This window comes from Dromiciops gliroides, chromosome 1, assembly GCF_019393635.1.
Source record: "Dromiciops gliroides isolate mDroGli1 chromosome 1, mDroGli1.pri, whole genome shotgun sequence".
In the NCBI taxonomy this organism is placed as follows: Eukaryota; Metazoa; Chordata; class Mammalia; order Microbiotheria; family Microbiotheriidae; genus Dromiciops; species Dromiciops gliroides.
In genome coordinates, this window is record NC_057861.1 from 478252315 (window position 1) to 478268217 (window position 15903).

Genomic DNA, 15903 nt, shown 5'->3' on the forward strand with positions numbered 1-15903 from the left:
ACTCAGTGCCAGTCTCTTCCTTCCTCCTCCCACTAGACCGCGTCACTTCCTGACGCCAAAGAAAAGACTCCTGGTCTTGCTCTCAAAGACCTTCACTTCATGGGTGGAACTCTTCTACAGTAAGTCTCCAGCAGGTGGCATTATTCCAATCATTACAGATGACAAATATTGACTGATGGAAAATGAACAAAAGTAGAAAAAGAATTTAAATGGTTACAGCAATATTGTAAAGATAATCAACTTTAACACACAGTAACTGATCAATACAATGATCCACTACAATTTCTAAGGACTCATGGTGAAACATGATATCCATATCCACATAGAAAACTTATTGACTCAGAGTGCAGACTGAAGCATTTTTTTCTCTTTTTCTTCTTCTATTTTTAAAATGGCTAACATGGAAATGACTCTCCATATTTATAATTTTTTTTTCATTGTCTCAATGGCTGGGAGAGAGGAGACAGAATTTGTAACTTAAGAAAAGAATTAAAAAGTCTGTGCTAAAAAAAATGAATGCAGAAAAGTATGAAAAAATATACATGAATTAATGTGAAATGAAATAAGCATAGCCAAGAAAACAAACTGCACAGTAAAGACAAAGAACCCACCTACACACACACACACACACACACACACACACACACAATCAAAAGTGCATTTAGCAAAATTATAAAGATCAGGCTAAAAAAAAAAAAAAGCAGACAAAATTTTGCCCCCAGGCTGGAGTTTGTGATCTTTGGTTTAGACCATATTTCTCCATCTTTCCCACAAGAAAAGCATAAGATACCTTATCAAAAGCTTTGATAAAATCTAGATATGCTGTATTTACATTACCCTCATTTACTAGTTTAATAATTTTGGTAAAAATGGAAATATATGAGTTTATTCAGGTATGATCCATTCATGATACCATGTTGGTTCTTTGTAATCAAAATTTTCCATTTTAGATCTTCACCAAACCATTCTAGAATTTTCCCAAGAGTTAAAAATCAATCTCTTGGCCTCTTCCCTTTAAAAAAAAAATCACATAAATAATTTCCCTTCTCCAATCTTGAGGTACTTCTCCCTTTTTCCATAATTTTTAAATATTTCTGACAGTGATTCAGGTAGCACATTTGCCTGTTCTTTCTGCAGTGAATGATATCATTATTTATTATTATTATTATTATTATTATTATTACTACTACTATTACTTTACTTAACTTGGTTATCAATATCCAATTAGCCATTTTCAGTGTAAATGCCATTTTCCTCCACAGAGAAAGTAAAAGTAAAAGAAAATACAGGAAGTTTGCCTTCTCTCTGTTGAAAGACACCATCATCCCATAACATCATAGAGGATCCTAGCCTTTGTTCATCTTCTTTTCAGCTAGCTAAAATAACAAACAAAATGAAAAATCTACAACTCTTTTTGTTGTTCTTATTTTTCCTGAATAGGCTCTGCTCTTTCTGAACTTTAGCATTCCTGACACTATAAAGGATTATGACATTGATATTCACCCTTTGATACTTGTCCTTGTTTCCTTGTTCCTGTTCTTTTAAATCTATATTGGTCTATGAATTCCCTTGAATCTATATTAATTGCCTCAAACAAATTCCATATTTTTCTCTCCTACTTGATCCATCCAGTCCCAATAGCTGCTGTGCTATATCCTATACCATTCCTAATGTCCTTAGTAAGGAGATCTACATTGGTATCTTCATTTTTTTCTGCTGTCTCTTCTTTTTTTTTTTAAATGTTTATTTTTTTCTTTTTCTTTTTTATAGTAAGGAAATTGGGGTTAAGTGACTTGCCTAAGGTCACACAGCTAGTAAGTGTTAAGTGTCTGAGGCCAGATTTGAACTCAGGTCCTCCCGACTCCAGGGCCGGTGCTCTATCCACTGCGCCACCTAGCTGCCCCTGCTCAGTCTCTTCTAAACTCAATTTTCTGGCTACTCCATCTTTCAACCAAATTATCTCTTAAACGACAATTCCAATGGTACTTTTTCAATCCTTATCCTTCTTAAACTCTCTGTAGCCTTTGACACTATGGATCTCCATCTTCTTCCTGATATTCCCTCCTTTCTGGGTGTTTTTTACACTGTTCTCTCCTTATTGTTATGAAAATTATTAATAATCAATATATTTGGGGACCCAGAGATCTTCCCTTCTTTTCTAAGTCCTTTGTCCTTCCACCACTCAAGGCCTGAGTTCTCCCTGAAAGTAAGATTCATCTGGGTTAAACCAGACAACCTCACAAAGGAGTCTTCGGTGAAGATTGATCTTTTTGTCTAGCTAGCCCAAGGACATTGCTGATGAGATTAAACACATCCATATGAAAGAATTTTGCCTTTACCAGATTGAGTTGGGGGTCTTGCATTCCTTTCTCTGATGTCATCCCTGGACTTCATTTTACTATAACCCACCTCCAAATCATGTCAACCAATTATCAAAAAGGGATTAAAAAATCTGCACAGGCAACCATGTCCTCTCTGGGAACTATGAGAAGCTAAGGAAATACTTGGCCAATCCCTTACCAGTAGAAATTGATAAAATGATAATAAAGTTATCAAAAACTTATTTCTATAATAATTATTTTAACTCTCACATTGTCCACCTGTCTTACTGCTGCATCTCATTCTACTTTGTTGGATCTTCATGACAATTGTGCATACTATGTCCCCCTAAGCCCTCTTCTCTTCTCCCTCTATATTGTTTTGCTTGATGATCCCATCAGTTCCCTTGAATTCAAATATGTATATGTTAATGATTCTTAGATTTATTATTTCAGCCCTAATCTCTGTGCTGACCTTTTGTCTCACATCTCCAACTGCTTATCAGACATCTCAAATTTGATTTCTATGAGAAAATAATGGATTTTGGGATGCCCAGAGGCCCTACTCACTGGGATTATTGGTTTGACTTTGCTGATTAATTCACTTAAAGTTGACTTTATTGAAACCACACCTACCTGAGAGCCTGCCCTCAGGTGTTGTGTTCTCTGAACTCTGAACCTCTGAACTCTGACCTCAGGCATGTTCTGCTCATGGACCACCCTCAAGTCCAGTGAGCCAATGGATTTTGGTGATGCTAGCCAATTAGATTGAAGCAGTGTAAGGACCACCTCTCTTTGGGACCTGCAGGAAGCTTCTGGTCACACAGGGAAAAAGACTTCCTTTCTTTTGTGGCCTTAGACTCTCTCTTTTTCCCTAGATCCTAGCGAGGATTTCCTAACTTTCAGCAATGTGCTCTATCTTTCCTAATACATAATATGCTCTAATAAATGCTTAATGCCCCAAAACTGGGGCTAAAGCTTCTAGTTTATAAGTAGCAATATATTAGAAACCCCAGCTAGTTTTCCCCAAACTTGGGACAGAAATAAGGCTACAATCATATAATTTTAAATGCCACAGTTCCTATAGACAAAAGTCTAAAAGTGAACTCCCAAACCTCGACACTCCCCTATTATTGTTAAGGGCACTACCATCCCCCTAGTTACCTAAACTCACAACATATATTTTTCACTAAACTCTTACCTACCTTGTCCAATCAGTTGTCAAATCTTATTGCATCTGCTTCCAAATCATCAAATATAGGTTCCCTTTTCTCATCTTATACTGCTACCACCTGAACTCTTGCAATTGCCTTGTGGTTTGTCTCACTAGCTCATCTCTTCCTGTTCTAGTCTATTTTCCACTCAATAGTTAAATTGATCTTCGTAAAGTGTAAATCTGACCATGTTACCTCCTTTCCCTTTATTCAACAAACTTGAGGGCTTCCCTACCAGCTCCAGGATCAAATATAAGATTCCCTATTTGTCACTCAAAGTATTTTTCATAATCAGGGCCACTCTTATCTTTCCAATCATTACTCCCTACAATCTATAGCCATGCACTCAACAATCCAGTGATATTTGATTCCTTTTTCCTCACAGAAGATACTCCATTCCTTTCTTGACCATTTCCATTTTTGTTAGCTATCCCACATGACAAGAATCTCCCTCCCCATCTCTGCCTCTTGGATTCCCTAAATTACTTCAGTTTCTATTCAAATTCCTTTTTCCACAAGAAAACTTTTTCCATTCCTTCTCAATGCATATGACTTCTCTGTGAGATTGCAACTAGTTTATAATGTATATGTGAGTAAAGGATAACCATCCAAAGTCATGTATACTTGTTTACATGTTTTCTCTCCTATCACACTGTGAACACTTTGAGAGCAGAGGCAGTCTTTTTGCCTTTCTTGGTATCTCCATTATTTAGCATAGTGATTAACTCATATTGGTACTTAATAAATTCTTGTTGACTGGCCTAAACTTTTGTTTTGAATTGCAATTGTTTATATCTTCAGAATTTCATTCTTGAGGGTTTCTTATTATTCCTCAGCTGAATTCACCAGCAGAATTTTAGTGTACATAGTATTCTAAGAACTCTAAAATATATGTTCACAAAATTTACGGGATACTTCATACTATACTTGAATTTCCACTCCTCTATTCATGGTATATATTCCATGACAGATAGAAAGTCCCTTCCATCCAGGGTTCCTACCATTCCTATCCTATCAACCACTTCTTCCATGATAGTGAAGATTCACAACTGGATATAAATTCTCCATTTTCTTTCCTCCATCTTTTGTAAGATGAAATTCTCTTAAAAACAAATAATGAAATTATTAGCTGTTCTGCTTTTGGCTAAGAAAGAACTCAGTAAATACCTCTTTGAAGTCCATTACCTCTTTTGTGCTAGGTAAGTCACTTATTCTCTGACTTTAATATTTCTCAAACCTAAAATGAGAGGTTTGGACTAATTAATGGACTCTAAGGTCTTTTCTAGCTCTAAATCTATAATGCTAAAATCCTTCATTCCATGCCTTAATACTAGGCTTATGATGCTTTCTAAACTTATCCTCTCTTCTTTCTTTTTAGGTAATCAGTAGGATATTCTAAGGACAAAATGTTCTCTGCTTCTCCTTTGATTTTTACTCAAATGTTCATAATTCTTGCCTCCTCTGGTTCCTTGATAGTCTCACATCAATAAAACTTTAAAAAATAAAAAAAAATATTAACCTCACTCCTTTTTTAGTATGGTATAACTGTCCAAAGATATATTTTAGTCAAGGGTCTTATCCCAAAAAGTTTCAGTCATACTTATGTGGTAAAATTTCCCACTTTGTGTTACAACCTGCCATTCTTCTCTCTCTCTCTCTCTCTCTCTCTCTCTCTCTCTCTCTCTCTCTCTCTCTCTCTCTCTCTCTCTCTCTCTCTCTCTTTTTGATTTGAGCATTTGAGGCCAGAAATTCCCATTTGAAGTTCTTCATGGGATTTTATATACTGTGAACTTCTGGATATTATAACTCCTATTTTCACTTCATTGTAGCTACCCCCATAAGGTATCTAGTTAGGAGATGTACATAGGAATTATGACGTCCCTCCTTAATTCATTTTAGTTCAAATTCCTTCACATTAGATTTTCAAGGCACCTGACAGAAATTATCTTTTCCCCTCTAATTATCCTGCATCTATGGCCAGCCAATTGCCATCTTTAAATTCTAAATTAAGGTCCTCAAGTCTCCTTTTCTCAGACTGCATTTTCTTAGTTGTTTTCTTCCCAAAGAACTTTTTTTTTCTCTTCTGTACCCTTGCCTTCAATGGACAAGAGTCACTGGTAATACTTTTAAGGTTCCTTCTAGAAGTATAACTTGCATCCAAAATAATCAACAGAATTGTCATTATCCATTTTGATAAGGCTCAAAAGGTTTTCTTTTATGCCCCAGATGCATTCAGAAGATATCTTGGATGTTGCTGCAGGAAGGCAACAGTCTTCTCTATTTTTTTAATGAATTTCACAAATAACTCTCAGTATCCTTGAGCAGATAATCCCCATCTAGTATTACTAATGTCTTATTCTCTACTCTTTATTCCTTATGGGCCCTGGGGCTCTACTATATCATTATTTGAGGGACAAGCAGTTGCTTCCTCTTCTGAACATTCAAATTCTTCCACTTCAACAAATGACTACTCTTTTGTTGAATTCTGTTGGTATAATTATCTTCCGCCACCCCTTCCTTTGTCCTCTGTATAACACTCCAATCTCCTAACAAGGGTCAGGTCCCTCCCTCTGTATATCAGATACCTTTTTATCAACATAAAGCCTTCATTCCATTTTCTTTATGAAAACTTCATTGTCTCTGACCATTTGGAATGTGGAAAAACATTGCTTAAGTATGTTCATTTTTTTCTTCCGTGAGGAAGATCACCTTATACATAGAAAACGAATGTATTAGATAAAACTAACTAATTCATGTAAGAATGTGGTCTATTTTGCTGAGATCCCAAAGAGGGTGGAACATTACAATGAGGCCACGTAAAAGTGCTCCCAAGATTCCTCAGTATCACATGATGGTGGGCTTAACCTTTATAGGTTCACATTTGCCTCAAATATTAGGTCCATTATAGCTTTTGGTCTTTTATTTATTTATTTTTTTGGGGGGGTGGGGCAATGAGGGTTAAGTGACTTGCCCCAGGGTCACATAGCTAGTAAATGTTAAGTGTTTAAGGTCAAATTTGAACTCAGGTCTTCCTGAATCCAGGGCTGGTACTTTATCCACTGTGCCACCTAGCTGCCCCCTTGGTCTTCTATTTATTTAAAATCTCAATTCAATCATTCAAGACCCCTCCACTAGTCCTTTAGTTTACACATAAAAAAAGAATAAAATGCCTATCTCTTTTAAATGGCCAAAGACTTCTTCTCAAATTTCTATCCATTAAGAAATAAATCATATGATGTGAATTTAAGTGGCCATTAAATTCTGTTACATTGAGGATTACAATCAGGAAGTACACAATATAGGTAAGCCTTGGGTGGCTGCCTGTGGCTAGCAGACAGGAAAACCCAACCTCTGTCATGTCTATCTCTTTCCTGAACTGAGAAGAAAGTAAGGTGGAGTTCCACAGTTCAGTTGGGAATAAAAGAGGCCTTGGGATATATATTCATTAGTAGGCAACAAGTCAGTCAACTCTTATCCTTCTCTGCATTTCCCATCAGTTCCTATTCCACCACCCTACAGCAGCTGTCAGTTAGAGGCCTAAAGGAATCAGGCTAGAGGATCAGTCATCCAGAGATCAAAAGCATATTCTCAACTCTGCCCACCACCATTCCTCCTGTGGACATTTATTTTGATTTGGGTACCCTACCTTTAGGCTGAGATTAGAAAGCCTCAGGCCCTCAGGGTCTCTTCTGTGTGGGAGGTGCTGGTGCCCCTCCCCCTCTGCTTCAGCTGAGCCAAAAAGCCCCCAGCTCCCTCCACCCTGAGCAGAGCTATCCAAGAGATCCTGGGCTTACCCAGGCCGGACTCTGGAGCAGCCTGTGCTGAGGCACATGAGGCTAAAGTGCACCCCCCCCCACCAGCCTCAGCCCTGGCTGGAGGATTAGCTTGGTCTGTGGGGGCACAGGAAGCCCCAAGATTTGAGTGGAGAGAAGAAAAGGTATATATAGGCCTGGGAGTTAGACTCAGAGGGGCGGCTGATGAGATTAGAAAGATTGGAGGGTGGCAGACTAGAGACGGGGCTACAAGGATGCAGGAGAAGGCTAAAGGACTAGGAGTAGAGAAAAGAGAGGCCAAAGGGCAGACTGACGGAGCAGACAGGCAGAAGGTCAGTGAGAGAGAAACACAGCGGTGGCAGTAAGGAGAGGAAAGTTAGAAGCAGGGGGATTTACAAAGTGAAAGAGGCTCAGAGTTAGAATAAAGGACCTGAGTGCCCTAAGGCAAGAGGCGGCTAAGGCCCTTATTGTATTAAAGAAGTTTGAGGCACAGCAGGTGGGAAAGAGATGCAGTGGAAAGAGGCGCACCACAATGCAGTCAGGTTGTACATTTTATTCCCCTGTATTCTTAATTTTAAATAGTATCTCATAAATAAACTCTGCTTTGATTATTTAGTTAAGAGGCTTCTTAATCTTGTGCTTATCAATTTGGGAGTGGATCAGTGTGGTATAACTTTATAAATGGCCCATATTAAATTAATAGCAGTCAGATAGCCAAACAGTCAATTTAGTCCCCAGATTAGTCCTCCAGTCAGCTTTAGCCCCCATATTAGCCTGAATCAGTCAAAAATATTTTCACACTCCTGATGGAGTCAGCCTATTATTCTCATGACTTTCAATGCCAAGTAAAAAAGAAAAAAAAAGTCACCAAAATGAAGAATTCTGGGACCAAGTATGTCTAACCATTTCCAGTCTGACATCTCTATGGCAACACTCACCAGGCAATCAATTGGGATCTGAAGGATTACACAGAAACTGGCTTTTTTCTACAGCAAAGAAATAAATATCATACACTAAATGCAAGTTGCTGCACAATTTCCCCTTGCTCTATACTGGATTAAAAAAAACAATCTTTGTTTCTCTTGTATCAATTCTTGGTTTTTCTACGGATTGATTTTTCAAAAATGTATTATCAGAATAAATAGCAGGATTTGTTTCTATGTACTACAATGGCTGCCTAGAGTCAAACTAGGTATTACTTAAGAAGTTACTATATTATTATGTAATATTATATAAATTCCAAAGTTCAGAAATGTGGTAACAATGTAAAAATACTATCTCATCATACAGTCCAGGAAAAAAAAAAGTTTGGACAGATTTTTACCAGGTTTAAACTGTTATGAACTAATAATCAACAAAGATTTCACAATTTTATTAGCCATTTCAACCATTTCTGTATGAAAATAGAATCTTATGCTACTGCATTATGGCAACTAAGCTAGAAAGATAATTTTTAATTTGGAAGTAGAGGACAACATACAGTCTGTCCTTTCCCCACAATTAGCCAATGTTTACACAAATATATTTCATAGCATTACATTAAAAAGTGTGTAAAAATACAGTCTTTGCACTTATGGATAAACTAAACTATAGCCCATATATTAGAAGAATATATACACATGCAAACACAGTAATTTGACATTTAATTTAGGAATAATTCATATATTTATGCCAGGTTAATAAATCATTACACATGTACATAGTCAATATTGCACTGATCCTACTTGCTCATAAAAGTTAAAGCTAAGAAGAAAAAATGAATATTATCCTCAGATCGTAGTACAGATATATAACAAGCCTTACTTTAATCAGGTAATTTAGTTTTTAATAAAACAAACAAATAAAAAAAGCCCTTACATCCACATTTCTGCCTCCAGTCAAATGTTGATTTGGAGATTGCAGAAGCAAAGTTCAGGTCACAGTGGAACAAGTCAAACTGCATTAGTAGTTACAGTACAATAAAGTAGGCCATAATTGGAACTCTGAACTTGTAGAAACTCTTGTTAGAGTTTAATGTACTGGCAAGGTCAAGAGCTTTCATGGTATAAAAAGAAATTGCTGCCCAGGAGTTTAATGAGCTCGATGACATTTCTGCATGCCCCAAAAAAGTGTTTAGAGCATCTGGAGCTTGTTGTTACAATAATTTTCTCTTTTGTGGGGAGAGGGTGATAGGAGCAATGCAGTGGGGGACTTCTTTATTGTTCTTAATTCTATCAACCTTGCTCTCAAGAGAAAACCTGCAAACAAATACCATCTACCACATATCCCCAGAGATAAGGGTGACTTAACAGCTTACATAATTACCTGAGGTGTGGAATGAAAATTGCAAGTATGGCCTTGTGGAAAAAGAAAGTTTATTACCATGGACCTAGCTTAAAGCTTGAGTGAATATTCATCCTTTAATTATTTGGTAAACATATGCAGGTTGTTTTTTTAGGGGGTTTTCCTATACACTAATGAGGCACTATTTAAAAACTTCCCAATAAATGTAGATGAATTTGTTTACATTTGAACTATTTATTTCTTTAACTTTTCCTTTTTTTAAATTTATTTAGCATTTTTCTCCAATTACATGTAAAAACAATTTTTAACATTCATTTTTAAAACTTTTTGTTTCAAATTTCTCTCCCTTCTCCTCCGTGTTGAGAAGGCAAGCAATTCAATATAGATCATACATGTGTACTTATGCAAAACATTTCCACATTAGTCATGTTGTGAAAGAAAACATATACCAAAGAATAAACCCTCAAGAAAAAATTATGAGTTAAAAAGTATGCTTCAATCTGTATTCAGATACCATCAGTTCTTTCTCTGGGGATGGATAGTACTTTTCTAGATTAATTAATTATTTGTAATCACTATGAACAATATGAAAAGAAATTTTGGACTTGGATTCTGAAAACCTGGGTTTGAACACTGGCTTGTAAAAATTGGAAAAGTGGGGGCAGCTAGGTGGCGCAGTGGATAGAGCACCGGCCCTAGAGTCAGGAGTACCTGGGTTCAAATCCGGCCTCAGACACTTAACATTTACTAGCTGTGTGACCCTGGGCAAGTCACTTAACCCCAATTGCCTCACTAAAAAAAAAAAAAAAATGGAAAAGTGATCTACCTTTCTGACATTCAGTTTCTCTATCTAAAACTGGGATTATTATACAGTACTGTTGTTAAGTTTAAGTGATATAATTTATATGAAGCTAGATTTTTTAAATCATTATATAATGTGAGGTAGCATTATCATAAAATATAATTAAGTACATTTATAATAAAGGAGGTTTAGGATTTCCTGTCCTTTGGGAAAGACACAAATAACTGATATATCTGTTCATTAAATAAAATATCATAAACAATAGAGGTGAAAAAGTCAAATATGGAAATAAAAATAGTTTAGTAGCATGTAGACTCGTTTCCTTTGCCTATGAAGGTAGGAATGTTTATTTCTGGTCATAAGGAAAGTGAGGGACATTATTTGGGCTTCATAGTTCGTTGAAGAAGTGAGCACAATTTTGGGAAAGAACAAAAAGGAATCCTCTTGCCGTCAACACTATCATTTTTGTTTCACTGAGATGATTGCTGACTTTATATCTCATTAACCAATTCATTCAGAATCATTAGGGCTAGAGGGCTAATGAATACTTCTCTTTGTCTTACAATACCTATTAAAGCAGTAGACAAATCTTTAATGTGGTGTAACTTCCAATTAATTTTTTAAAGTCAGATTGTCACAGTGTACTCAGCAATGATATTGTCAAATACACAAGCTAGAGGTACAAGACTGGAAAGTATCTTTTTAAAACTATTTTTTTAACATCCTGGTGAATGAATTATTTTTTCAGTGGCATGAATACATTCTTAAACACAACATATTTGTTTTTTCTAGTTGTCTCAAGAAATTTGATTATATATATACATATATACATACACATAAAGCTATTTTATGCTTATTAATATCTCAAGTAATCTAAATTATGTCTGATCATGGAATTTTGGATAATTCCACGAGCTGGTCTTGGAATAAGGAAGATTTACATTCAAATTCCTTTTTTTAATTCTTAATAGAATTTTATTTTCCAAAATATATGTAAAAACAAAATTTTAACATCAATTTTTTAAAAAAACTTTGTGTTTCAACTTCTCTTCCCCCCTCCATCCCCACCCCCCACCCACAAGAACTCAAACAATTTGAAATAAGTTATGCATGAGTAGTCATGGAAAAATTCTCATATTAGCTAGTTGTCAGAGAAAACAGTCAAAAAACCCAAAACTTCAGATTAAGGAATTGTCAAAGAGGAAATGAAAAAAAAAATTAAAATATGTTTCCATCTGTTTTCAGATACTATCAGTTCTTTCTCTGCAGATGGGCTGCAATCTTCATAAGACTTTCAGGGTTATACTGGATCATTGCCTTGCTGCAAATAACCACATGCTTCCCAGCAAATCATCCCCCACTGTTGCTGTTATTTTTTATACAGTACATTTCACTCTGCTTCAGTTCATGTAGATCTTTCCAGGTTTTCCTGATAGTATCCTGTTCATCATAACCTTTATTTAACACCTCAAGCTTGACAGAATATTTTTTTCATAAAAGACTAGCAAAGTAGATACCATATGTTTTGCCATTATTATCAATCATCATAACTATTTCCCTCCATCCCACTCCGTTCCCATGACATTTACTCTATCTTCTTTTTATCTGTTCCTCCTCAGAGGTGTTTTACTTCTGACTATCCTCTCCCCTGCTCTGCACTCCTTTTTTTTCACCCTTCCTTATCCTCTTCCCCTCCTATTTTCCTGCAGGGTTAAATAGATTGCTCCTCCCAATTGGGTATGAAAGCTATTCCTTCCATGAGCCCACTCCAATGAGATCAGGGTCCCTGAGCTAATTTTGTGTTCTAAATTTTTCTTCCTCCCTCCCTCCTCAACCCTCCCTATGAGATCAAGCAATTCAATATGTCATACTGGTGCAGTAATGCAGAACATCTTCATCTTCCTTGAAAGTGTTTTGCTTTTTACTGCTCTCTCCCCGAATCTGCCCTTTCCTACTTCCCTTCTCTCCCCTTTTCTCCCTCCCCCCCCAGGGCAAAAACATATTACCATACCTACTTGAATATGTATGTTAGTCCTTCTTTGAGCCAATTCTGATGATATTAAGGTTCATGCACTCCCCAATTCCTTCCCCCTCTTCTACTCTCCTCCATAAGCTTTCTTCTTGTTTCCTTCATGTGAACTACCTCTACCCAGACCATCTCTCCCCTTCTCCCTCCCCCAGTTTATTCATCCTATACCTCAACCCTATTTTAATGATGTCATTATGAATTAGTTAGGTGGCACAGTGGACAAAGCACCAGCCCTGGACCCAGGAGGCCCCAAGCCCAAATCCAGCCCCAGACATAAGACACCCCACCCTGTCTGCCCTACAAAGAACAAAACATAAATGCTTTACAGATATCATCCCTTCATATTCAGTTCAGCCCTGTCTTCTGTGAATTTCTTGTGAAGACTTTTTTGTTTTGTTTTGTTTTGGTTTTTGGTGAGGCAATTGGGGTTAAGTGACTCGCCTAGGGTCACACAGCTAGTAATTGTCAAGTGTCTGAGGTCACATTTGAACTCAGGTTCTCCTGAGTCCAGGGCTGGCACTCTATCCACTGTGCCACCCAACTGTCCCTGAATTTCTGATAGTTCTTATGATTTCAAAGTATTATCTTCCCATGTAGGAATGTAAACAGTTTGATCATTTATTATCCCTCATGAAGGCTTTTTCCTGTTTACGTTTTTATGCTTCTCCAGGATCTTGTATTTGAAAGTCAAATTTTCTATTCAGTTCAGGTCTTTTCATCACAAATGCTTGAAAGACCTCTTTCTCATTGAAATCCCATTTTTGCCTCTGAAAAATTATACTCAGTTTTGCTGGGTACATGATTTTTGGCTGAAGTGCCACTTCCTTTGCCCTCTGGAATATCATATTCCATGCCCTTCAGTCCTTTAATGTAGAAGATGCTAGATCTTGCTTTATCCTTATTGGAGCTCCACAGTATTTGAATTCCTTTTTTCTAGCTGCTTGTACTATTTTCTCCTTGACCTGGGAGTTCTGGAATTTGGCTATAATATTCCTGGAGGTTTTCCTTTTGGGATCTCTTTCAGGAGGTGATCTGTGGATTCTTTCAATTTCTATTTTAGCTTCTGCTTCTAGAAAATTGGGGCAATTTTCCCTCACAATCTCTTGGAGGATGGTGTCTAAGCTTTTGTTTTGGTCATGGTTTTCAGGTAGTCCAATGATTTTCAAATTATCTCTCCTAGATTTATTTTCTAGGTCAGTTGATTTTCCAAGGAGATATTTCACATTGCCCTCTATTTTTTTTCATTAAATTGGATTTGCTTTACTCTTATCTTGGTTTCTCATAAGGTCACTAGCTTCCATTTGTTCAATCCTAATTCTAAGGCAGTTATTTTCATCAGACAGTTTTTTAATCTCGTTTTCCATTTGACTTTTCAAACTGTTGACTTTTTTCTCATGATTCTCCTGCATCGCTCTCATTTCCCTTTCCATTCTTTCCTCCTTTTCTCTACATCTTCTTTCTATTTCTCCTACTTTCTCTTCAAAGTCCCTTTTGGGAGCTTCCATAGCCTGAGACCAGTTCATATTTTTCTTGGAAGCTTTGGATGTTGGAGCTTTGACCCTGTTATTATCTTCTTCTGAGGTTGTATTGTGGTCTACCTTACCCCCAAAGAAGTTTTCGATGGTTTTCTGCTTTCTCTGCCTACTCATCCTGGCTTACTATTTCTTGGCTTTAACTCCTTCATAAAGTGTGGCGTTGTTTCCAGGACACACTGTTCAAGCTACAGTGTGGCCCTGAAGGATGGTTAGGCTTCTTCTCAGCCTGCCTGGCTTCACTTTCATTTGATTTTAAACTCTCGACTGGGGGTGGGGGGGAGGGGAGGGACCGCTTGGGCTGCTTCTCAGCTCAAGCTTCAGAGGGTCCCAGGTGTTTTGGGTTGGGGGTGGGGCAGGCTTTAATCTCACCTGACCTCAGGTCCAGAGATAACCTCAGGCCTACTTTACTAAGCACCCAACCAGCAAAGATTTCTGCGGTGTGGTTCTCCGCTTCCGATGAGACTGCTCTCCTGTTCCCTTCCCCATCTGGGTCTCCCGCCACTCAGGATCTCTTCCTGGTTCCCCACTGGGGTGGCACTTACCCCCCCCCCACCCCCTGCGGCCAACTGTTCAGTCCGACTGCGTGCTTGGTTCCAGAAGATGCAGGTGCTGCAGTCGATTCAGAGGCACTGGGGCAAATTCCTCTGGTGGGTGTCTGGTGTGTCAGCCCAATTGCAGGGTTAGGCTTTATTCGTGGCCCAGGACGGCCCCCTGAAATCTATCTATAGCTGGAGAAAACTCTCAGTCAGTATTTTTGTGTGTTTTTCTGCCCCAAGGGTTCTTTTATTACTATTTGGGGGGGTTATTGTATCAGGAACCCTGTGGGGTTAATGTCTTTCCTCCTCCATCTTGGCTCCGCCCCCCAAATTCCATTTCTAACATATGAAATGAGCTCTGGCCAACTCTCTATAACTTTGACTTGTAAAGAAGGTGCCAAACTGAATTGGTAGAGGGAGTTTCATCATCTAGGACTCCCTAAGCCAATAAAATCATAGTTCAATTTCTGTTTATTCTGCATGCATATATAATGGGGAGCAGGGAGTTGTTAGCAGGGACCTATGTCTCAGAACATTCACAAGGTGTACTGCCTATAGCCAACCCATGAAGGTAGCTTAATAAGCCTACTTCTGGATGTGTATGAATAACCAGACCCCAGAATATCAAACTCGTATTGGACTTTGTTGAATTCAACAGTAAGGGAGCCCCATTCTATGAGGGCAGAGACTCTATGAAGAAGCAAAAGGACAAAGCTTATACATGCTTAAACCCCACAGGAGAGAGAAGACTTCAGGCAAAAGGAGATTTGGAGGGAATATTTTAAGAGTTGGCTGATTAGCTAAAGCACCTTGACCTAAATGGCCAAGCAGATTCTTAAAATTAGGGAAGCTTTGAAGTATCCCTGGACAGGTATTATCATACTGGATGTTCTTCTGTAGGGGTTGCAGGGATGAGGAGCATGGCAATGAGATCCTTTAATTGATGAGCTAATATTTAACACAAGATGGAGGGGTTGTGCTTAGTTCACCAAGAGCCAGGCAGGTGGGCTCAGTCTGTGATCCACACATGTAATGGAAAGGTTCTGCCCTTAATTCAGAGCATGTTCAGGTATTCTCTATTCTCTCTGCTCATTACATGACTGTTGAGTAGGAAGTGAGAGTACACATAAAAGGCTCCAACAGAGAAACTTGGTCTCTCTTTTCTGGTGGCAATCAAGGCATGAAATTTTATAAGCCACATATTAGGGAAAGAGACCTTAGGTTCCTACTCCTCTGAGCTGGCCCAACACATGACCATTAGCATAAAATGCCTCTTTAAAAAAAAAAAAAAGCACTCTGCGTTTGTTCTTTCTAGTTCTTGTATGAATGGGGATTGATACTTAATGGACCAGGCTGCAACCTTGTGGTCTTCAAAAAGCTAGAAAAGCCACTAAAATTCCAGTGGCTAATTCT